At 44.8% G+C, this 9,327-nt stretch overlaps 1 protein-coding gene across 1 annotated transcript in view; it reads right to left on the bottom strand.

Annotated features, from left to right (window-relative positions):
• The window catches only part of LOC114688528 (carcinoembryonic antigen-related cell adhesion molecule 1-like), an 875,221-nt gene that overhangs the window by 660,852 nt on the left and 205,042 nt on the right, over positions 1-9,327 (bottom strand). The window lies entirely within an intron of this gene.

Raw genomic sequence — 9,327 nt, 5'->3', positions numbered from 1 at the left:
ACAAACAAACAAATAAAACCAGAGACAGTTATCTTTGTTCCCAAATCCTTCCCTGGAGCAGTGGGGGAAAACTAAGCCTTCTTTTGTTCATCAGGAAGTTGCTATGGTTTAGTTGCTCCAGTCTACAGGATGGGATTTTATTTGTGGAGGATCACCAGAGCCTCAGGTTAGAGGTTTGAGGAGTATGGGAACTATAGGCAAGAAGGAACTCTTGAACTGTGTTTGCCTACTTTGGTGGGGATCTTGGCTCCAGTCTCTGGAAATGGCCCAAGGCAAAAGGAGAAAGCTGATAATGCTCACAGTCAACATTAGAGGTGATGATGCCAGCCAGCTTCCTTCAAACATGCAGCTCACAAAGGAAGGGAGTTTTATTTCTGGCTTGCAGTCTGCCCTGTCACTTTGGAGCCTGTGTTGAGATATACACCATGGAATGTGTACATAGTGGAGAACACTGTTCATGTCACAGCAACCAGGAAGCAAAGAAGACAGTGAGAAACGTGAATCTAATATTTCCTTTAAGGGTGTATATACCACCATGATCTAATTATTTTTCTACCAAACTCTGTCTCCTAAAGGTTCTTCTGACCTCCCAGTAGGTTAGCCACTAAGCCATTAGCTCATAGGCCCTTGGGAAGAATTGAAGATCCAAATTATAACAATCTTGGAACATCAGCACTAAATTTGGTATCTATTCCGGAGACTTTAGGAATGTGTCAAAGAAAGAGGGATTGCTCAACTTGAATGCTGGGTGACATTTCTCAGGGCACAAGGGATAGTGAACAAGGAAGTCTTTCCTAGAGCCTCCAGGGGTGAGGGAGTGTACGAATTTATTCCTCCAAAAGAAGTGAATTGATAAAATGATTTTTAAAAATAGAATATTAATCTGGAGCTCAGGGTAACTTTGAATTCATAACAATTCTGCTTCTGCCTCCTGCATTTTAAATTCTTTTTGGTCATTTCTCTTCTTCAGTTTGTCCAAGCTCAGTATCATGCTGGGTTGTGTTAGGTAGTGAGCACTCTCCGCAGATTGATAGCTTGGTCTTAGTCTGGTAGCTGATGTGGTTTCTTTCTAGAAAGTTCTAAAGACAGTCCCTATTTTCAGGAGACTGATGTCTAATCAGGGGATGGTGTATACTTCATAACCCTGAGATGCAAATGGAGTCACCTTTCTAAGGTAGCAGGTGTTCACTGGGGACTGAAATGGTAATTAGGTAAGGTGTGGATTTTTTAGATTTTTTTTTTTGAGATTTCTTTTTACTTTATGTGATGAGTGTTTCACCTCTATGTATGTCTGTGGATCATGTAGTACCTGAGGAGGCTAGAAGAGGGCATTGGATCCTCTGGGGCAGGAGTTACAGCCACCATGTGGGTACTGAGAATCAAATCCAGGCCCTCTGGAAAAGCAGCCAGGGCTCTTAACCACTAGGCTATTTCTCTAGATCCCTATTGTTTTTAAATATTTAATTTTAATTTTTATTTATTTATTTATTTATTTATTTATTTATTTATTTGTGTGTGTGTGTGTGTGTGTGTGTGTGTGTGTGTATGTGTGTGCGCGCGCGCGCGCGCGTGCGCACGCCATATTTGTACAGAAGTTGGAAGAGGTCAGAAGAGAGCATTGCATTCCCTGGAGCTGGAGTTACAATGTGAGCCACCCAATGTGGATGCTGGGAACTGAACTTGGTCTTCTGGAATGGCAGCAAGCACTCTTAACCACTGAACCACCTCTCTAGCCCCGGAAACTTAAAGAAAATTATAACAACTTGATTCTGTGCCACTGTGTTACAAATAAATTTGAATTGATGGATATGTGAATGAATGTGATAATACAAGAACACCCCTTTTAAATATTTTTTAAATATAATTTATTTATTTGTATTTTATGTACATTGGTGTTTTATATGCATGTATGTCTATGTGAGGGTATCAGATTCCCTAGAATAGGAGTAACAGACAGTTGTGAGCTGCCATGTGGGTGCTGGGAGTTGGACCTGGGTCTTCTGGAAGAGTAGCCAGTGCTCTTAACCACTGAGCCATCTCTGCAGCCCCACCCCTTTTTATATTTTAGCTAATAAAATCATTTAAAAATTTTAAATTTTAATTAAAATATAATTATATCTTTTACCCTTTCTTCCCTTCCTTTCCCTTCTTTCTCCTTTTTTGTTTGTATTTTGAGAAAAGGTCTCACTCTGTATGTATGTAGTCCAAGCTAGCCTTGAACTTGGAATTCTGCCTCAGCCTCCTGAGTTCTGGGTTTATAGACACATATACCACTCACTTCATTAGGCAGAACTTGAGCTGGTTCTCACAGGGGAGGTAGAAATTGGGCTGGTAGAGGGCAGAGAGCAGGTGAGTGCAAAGGGTGTGTGGGCACAGAGAGTGGATTGGGTGGGGTCTTTGGAAACAGGGCCTGTTGACTCCATTTTTATATTCTCTGAACTCACACAGGGCCTGGCACCATGGAAGTACTCTACAAATATTTGATGAATTGAGCAATAGCTTTCCAACCCCTTAACTTGGTCTGATAAGATAGAAAGTTTGTGAAAATTCAGCCCATTAAAAGAAAGAAAATTTTCCTTTCTTCACATTGAGCTGCCATCCCTCCAGTCTGTGTTGAGGCCACTGCAAGATTGGGGAGCTCTCCCTCAGCTCTCCTCAGAATTCTTCAGTCTGTTAGCCTCTGCTCCCCTAGGTCCTGGCTGCCGGTCAGTTCCATCTATCTGATTTTCCCTTTTTTAGACCTTGGATAATGAATACCATAGGTTGGCTGGGTCCTTCAGCTTTGTTAATATGGAACACTCTTAAGGCAAATGGAATTTTGAATTGTGTTCCTTCAGTAGCCCAAAGCTCTGAGGGCAGAAAAACATGTGATTTTGTTGCTTCAGTGCCCAGTGGATTGTGAGTTCAGTGCCAATCTGTGATATACATAGTGAACTCTATGATTTTGAACAATTTGGTGGTGGTGAAACACCTAGGTTCCAAAGCCATACTCTAACAGTGTCACCCATGATTGGGTGGGAAATGGAGGGGCACTTGGAGGGTGTTCTCTGGTACCTGCCGGCTTCAGTGCCTGTCGAGATCAGGACAGGACTAAAGAGAGAGCACAAGATGAGACAGCGCCTCAGAGAGCAAGCGCCCGGGAACCTATACACTCATTTCCTGGCAGTTCAGGCAGGGCTAGATGTCTGAAAACCCGTCATGATGATTTCAAGGGCGACATTGTTAGAGTGCAGCTTGGAACCTAGGAGTTCCACCGACACCAAATTGTTGGGAATTATAAAATCTTCACTTTCAGAGCCAGTAAAATGGCTCTTCAGTGAAGGTGCTCATCACTAAGCCTACGAACTGGAGATTGATCCCTGGGACTGGCATGCTGAAAGAAGAGAGCTGACCTGCAAGTTGTCCTCTGACCTCTGCGGGTGCGCATGCGCACCCTACCTGAAACAAATAAAAATGTAATAAAGAAAAAACTTTCCTTTTCAAGTGTGACAATGCTCTGTGATGTCGTCTGGGCTGTTTTTGATAGTCGGTTGCAGTTAATATGAGTGGTTACCACATCTGTGGCCCTGTCTTAAAAAAAGAAAGAGAAAGTTGTATGTTAAAGTGCACATCTTACCACATCTGTGATTGGACTTCACCTTTCTACCAGCACCCAGCTTCTCAAGTGAGTTGTTAAGTGTGTTTTACCAGTCACAGTCACAAGGTGACAGCACTGCCTCACTGATGTTTCCTAGTGAGCAAATTAGACAGACTGTTAGGATTAAGATTAGGTGACTAGGTCAACAGCGCTCTTCAGCTCCCATCCCTGTAGAGTGACAGACTTTTGGTGTGTGTGAAACGCTTGCATTTAGAATTGGAAGACACTTTAGAGAAGAGTTTGTCAAACTTTAATGTGCTTACAAACCACATAATCACCACACGAGGTTACTGTTTAAATACAGGTTCTGATATTTCTAGTGGGACCTGAAAGCCTCCCTCCCCCTCCCTCCCCCTCTCTCCCCTTCTCCTTCCCTCCCAACATGCCTGGACTCTTTGCTGCTCTGGTCTTGCTGTGTTGCCTAGACTGGCCCTGGACACTCCCTCCCCCAACTGCTGCTAAGGTCTGGTAATACATCACTGCTGGTTGGTGGATTGCACTTCAGTTACCAGGGTTTAGAATCACTTTAGACATGAATTTTCATTGCACCTGCTTTGATTTATGGATGAAGTGAGAATGAAGTCTGGAGGGACAATCTAACGTGTCTGTTGTAGTTACGACTTTATCATACAACTTTCTCTTTCTTTTTTTAAGACAGGGCCTCAGTGTGTAGCTCTGGCTGCCTTGGAACTCTCTATGTAGATCACAGAGATCACCTGCCTCTGCCTCCCGAGTGCTGGGATTAAAGGTGTGCACCACCATGCCCTGACTAACATGACTTTTGCTTTTACATCCAGCGTGTGCTTCTAAGTGCTGTTCTTACTCCTGTGGTCTTCTCTGTCATGTTCAGCAACTTCTCTTATTTAGAACTCAGAACTCCTGTTTTCACCTTTGGTCTTCACTCAAGTGCCAGTTGATGACTCCTTTATGTTAGTTATTTAGTGGCGCTCTTACCCTGCAAGGAAATGTCATGAAACATGACAGAATCCACTAACAAGAGTTTTATTAAGATAAGAGAAAAGGACAGACAAGTGCTCAGGCCTGTGGAAGAGACACGTGTGTGGAGGAGAAGAAGAAGGAAACCAGGAATATGGCTTATAAAGGCTGGGTGGCGCATGCATACACAGGTTGATGTTGCGTGTTGTTATGCAACCATGCAAAGCCACGGGGTCCTGGTCACGCAAGACGCCTTGGCCCGGAAATGGCGATTTTGACCCAGAACTGGCTAGGTCCGCCAGACATGCACAACCGTGGGCGCATGTTGTGAATCTATCATCCCTGACTCTTTTTTTTTTTTTTTAAAGAAAAAAAAATTGTGGTTGAGTGGGTATGGGGCGACATTTCTCTCAAAGACTGCTTCCAGATGAATGGTGGGTGTCAGTTGGCTCTTGGGGGGAAATGGGAAGGGTAGCTTGTGAAGTCCTGGGATGATAGTGGGGGCGGGTTCTGGAATGAAGTTCTGCAGCTGTCCATCCGTGCTATGGCTGGGAACCTTTTGTCTGACAAGATACTGGTGACATAGAAAAAGCTTAGAGGAAAAAGAATCATTATTATTTTATTTTTGGAGTTGGCATTTATCTGAGATAGATCTGGCCTGCCCAGATGGAGACATGTGACATTTATCTGAGGTAGATCTGGCCTTAGTACTCTGCTTAATTTTTATCTGAGACAAGCCTTATTAGAGGTAGTTTATTTAAGGCACCTGTTTCCTTCATTAGTTTAGCATTTAGGAAATGCAGGTGATCAGTTGCTGAGTATTGAACAATGATAGACTGTTATATTACATTTTTCCTTACCACCTGAATATTTTTGATGGTCCTTTTTGCCTCCAGCTCTGTGTGGCCCTAGTTGGGAAAGGAAGGGGTGATACCTTATTCCTCTGGAATTGGTGACAAGGCAATGGATCCTGATATCCTCTGGAGCTTGAGAGTACAAGGCCCTGTTTGTTTCACTGTATATGAAGAGAGCTTTTTTTCTGGGATGGAGGTGAGATAAAAGGTTTTAGATGAGACAGGTAGACCCAGTGAGGAAAGCCCTCGAGTTTAGCAGCTGTAGGAGTCACAAGAATTATCTTGAAGGGTCCCTGCCACTTAGGGGAAAGGGGTGAAGGGTGCTGGCCTAGAGGAAAGAGAAGAACCTGATCCCCTATGTGTATTGGACGTGGACAATTATTGTCACATGACTGAGGTAATGAACAGTCTGCGTAGCTCCATAGAATAGACCTTAGGTGACATAAAAGGGGAGTTAACAGGCTATCTGGAACAGTTGGAGGGTTGGATAAAAGACCTGGTGTTAGAACTGGCCTTCCATACATTAGTTCAAACGGAGGAATTGATTTTAAATTAAAGAGGCTTTTTAGGAAGAGTCCTGAGCCTGAAAAGAGCTAGAGGCAATAATCTTACCCAGTTGAGATGAAGTTTCTATGACATCTTAGTAAGAATTGTCTTTAACGACTGGTTGGTATGCTCCACCTTTCCTGAGGATTGAGGACGGTATGGGATATGAAATGTTAAGAGCCTTAGCTAGTGTCTGAGAAATCTGAGAGGTGAACATGAACTTTAATCAGTCCATCCACACCAGCCACCTCTCACAAAGGGAGAACAGTGGAAGGGTTTGGATGGCTGGAATCAGGCAATTTAGCAGTTCGAGAATGGGTGGTAGGAGGAGTGAAGGTTGGAGCCAGGGCAGGGCCTTTGGAAACGGCCGCTGCCAAGGGAGGAGCAGCTGCTGCCGAAGGAGGATCAGCTTTAGAGGGAGAAGAATCTGGAAGAGGAGCTGAAGGAACAGTCGCCCTAGGAGTAGGGGTGGGAGCTGGAGGTCGGATAGGTGGAGGGTTGTTAGCAGGATCTAGAGTCAGAGATTCCGGAGTCAGAGAATCCTCGGTTTAGGCATAGCTAGGAGCATATGAGCAGGAGAGAAGGAATCCAGAAGAGACGGTTTAGCACTGAGAAAGAAGAAAGCTATGATGTAGGACAACTCTTTCCATTTGCCTGCTAGCTGTCAGAAATTAGATAACTCCCGTAAAATACCGGCATCTAAGGAGCTGCTCGGCGGCCATTTTTTGTTATTTTCTAAAGCATATTTGGGCCTTTTCTTAGTACAGAGATGGATCAGCTTAGGAATCTTTAAGTAAGGCATTAAGCTGAGAGGTTTTAAAGCTTCAAGAAGACAGCCTAAGGGAGAGGAAGGACTAATAGGGTTGGAAGCCTTGTTTCCCATGTCTGCAGCAGAGAGGCAGAAAAATAAAACAAATAAAATAAAAAAACAAACGTGATCTGGAGCCAAGGCCCTAGGCGTCCCCAAGGCCAAGGAGAGATACCGGGCACAGGCTGCTAAATGGCTCATCAGCCCAGAAGCGGGGGTGGGGTGGGCCCGCCACGTGAGGCAAGGATTCCCTAGGAATCCGGACAGTGTCTACCGCTTCGTCAAGCCGGATGAACGTGTCGCCCTCACACAGCCCCCAGGATGCACCCAATGATGGTGATCCAACTTCGAGGAATATCTCAGGCTGCAGACATGGGAGATGGCTAGAAATTTAGGCCTGTGATAGGGGCCAACCTTAGCCAATAAAGACCGTGGCTGGGTGTTCCCCGGTTTCAAGAATACTTAGTGAGGTGCCAGACTCTCAACGGTCATTCTCACAGATTCAGGAAACCGTTTATGCTGGCTGAAAAGTGGGGGACTCACCAATTGGAGAAGCAGTGTTGGATGGAATTTTTGTGCGGCCAGGCTAATGGAGGTGGTCTGTCACGTATGGAGCAGAGTCCCCGGTTTGTGTGGAGCAGTCCCCGGTTTATGGGTTTATGGGTTCCTGGGCGCAGGGTGCCTGGAAGTGCCCACTTGGGCATGGCACCAGATGTTAGTTATTTAGCAGCACTCTTACCCTGCAAGGAAATGTCATGAAACATGACAGAATCCACTAACAAGAGTTTTATTAAGATAAGAGAAAAGGACGGGTGCTCAGGCCTGTTAAAGAGACACGTGTGTAGAGAAGGAGGAGAAGGAGGAGGAGGAGGAGGAGGAGGAGGAGGAGGAGGAAACCGGGAATATGGCGCCAGCTTATAAAGGCTGGGTGGCACAAATGTACACAGGTCAATGTGGCTACTCTACGCATTCGTGTGGATCACATGGTTGTGCTGCGCTCTGTTAAGCAACCATGCAAAGTCATGGGGTCCTGGTCATACAAGACACCTTGGCCCAGAAATGGCTATTATGACCCAGAACTGGCTAGGTGGAAGTGTCTAGGTCCACCAGACATGCACAACCATGGGGGCGTGTTGTGAATCTATCACTTTACCCAAACCTTCAGTAGTTCTTTGGCAATCACAGGCCTTGTTCAAATGTCTCTGTGTATTTTTCATGGCCCTGCAACATACAGCTCCACTTTAGCAAGCTTACCTAACTTCTGGTTTCTCAATGACATCTTTCTGCCGCTGTGATCCCTGCTTCTTCCCCTTTCCTACACTGTGTTAGGTCTTCTTCATTCAGTGACAACAATGTGGGCTCTAGTGTTAGACACACATAGTTTCTAGTTCCAAGTGCACCATCAGCCTCGATAGATCGATCACATTCCTCTCTAGGATCAGCATCCTCTGCGAAGTAACCCTGTGTGCTGTCTGAGATGAATAAATGGGAAAAAATCAGGCTCCTTCCCTGAGAACTTCTAAGTCAGCATCTACAACAGTGTTTACGTCTGTCCTTGTGTCTGTTTCCCTAATCCTACTGTTCAAATGACCAATCCAAAACCCTTCTCTCTCTGGAAACTTTCCCCAGCCATTCCTGACCCAGTGACCCCACTCTTGTGTGAATTATTTCACCCATGTATTAGCATCTAGTGTGCCAGCTCTCTCAAGAGACAGTTGAAGGGTATTAGCAAAGTGAGGGGTAATCAAAAATTTTATTTATTTATTTATTTATTTATTTATTTATTTAACATCCTAACTGCAGTTTTCCCTCCTTCTTGTCTCTTCCCAACACCAACCTCCCATCCTCCCCATCCCCATCCACTCCTCTGTTTCTATTCAGAAAAGGGCAGACCTCCCATAGACATTGACAAAACATGGTATATCAAGTTGTAGAAAGACTAAGCACCTCCCCTTGTATTAAGGTTGAGCAAGGTGACCAATATGAGGAATAGGGTCCCAAAAGCCAGTAAAAGAGTCAGAGACAGCCCCTGCTCCCACTGTTAGGAGTTCCACAAGAAGACCAAGCTACACAACTGTCCCATATATGTAGAGGAACTAGTTCAGTTCCATGCAGGTTCCTGGTTGTCAGTACAGACTCTGAGCGCCTATGAGCCCAAGTTAGTTGATTATGTGGGTTTTCTTGTGATGTCTTTGACCTCTCCAGCTCCTACAATCTTTCCTCCCTATCTTCTGATGGATTCCTTGGGCTCAGCCTAATGTTTGGCTGTGGGTCTATGTCGGTTTTCACCAGTTGCTGGATGAAGCCTCTTTGTTGACTATTGGGCTAGGCACCAATCTAGAGTATAGCAGAATATTCTTAGGTATCATTACATTGACATTTTGTTTTCTTTTTCCTCCAGTCCCGTTTGGTTCTGTCCTAGGTCTCTGGGCCATCCAGCCTCAGGGTCCCGGCACTCCAGGCAGTGTCAGGGGTGGGCTCACTATTGAGGTGATTTTCTTTTTAGTCTTTTGTGAGAGGTTTAGAGTTATTTTTAATGCTGCATC

This window comes from Peromyscus leucopus, chromosome 1 (genome assembly GCF_004664715.2).
Source record: "Peromyscus leucopus breed LL Stock chromosome 1, UCI_PerLeu_2.1, whole genome shotgun sequence".
Taxonomy (NCBI): Eukaryota; Metazoa; Chordata; class Mammalia; order Rodentia; family Cricetidae; genus Peromyscus; species Peromyscus leucopus.
Note: the sequence above shows the minus strand (reverse complement) of the source record. Positions and strands in the feature narration are given on the sequence as shown.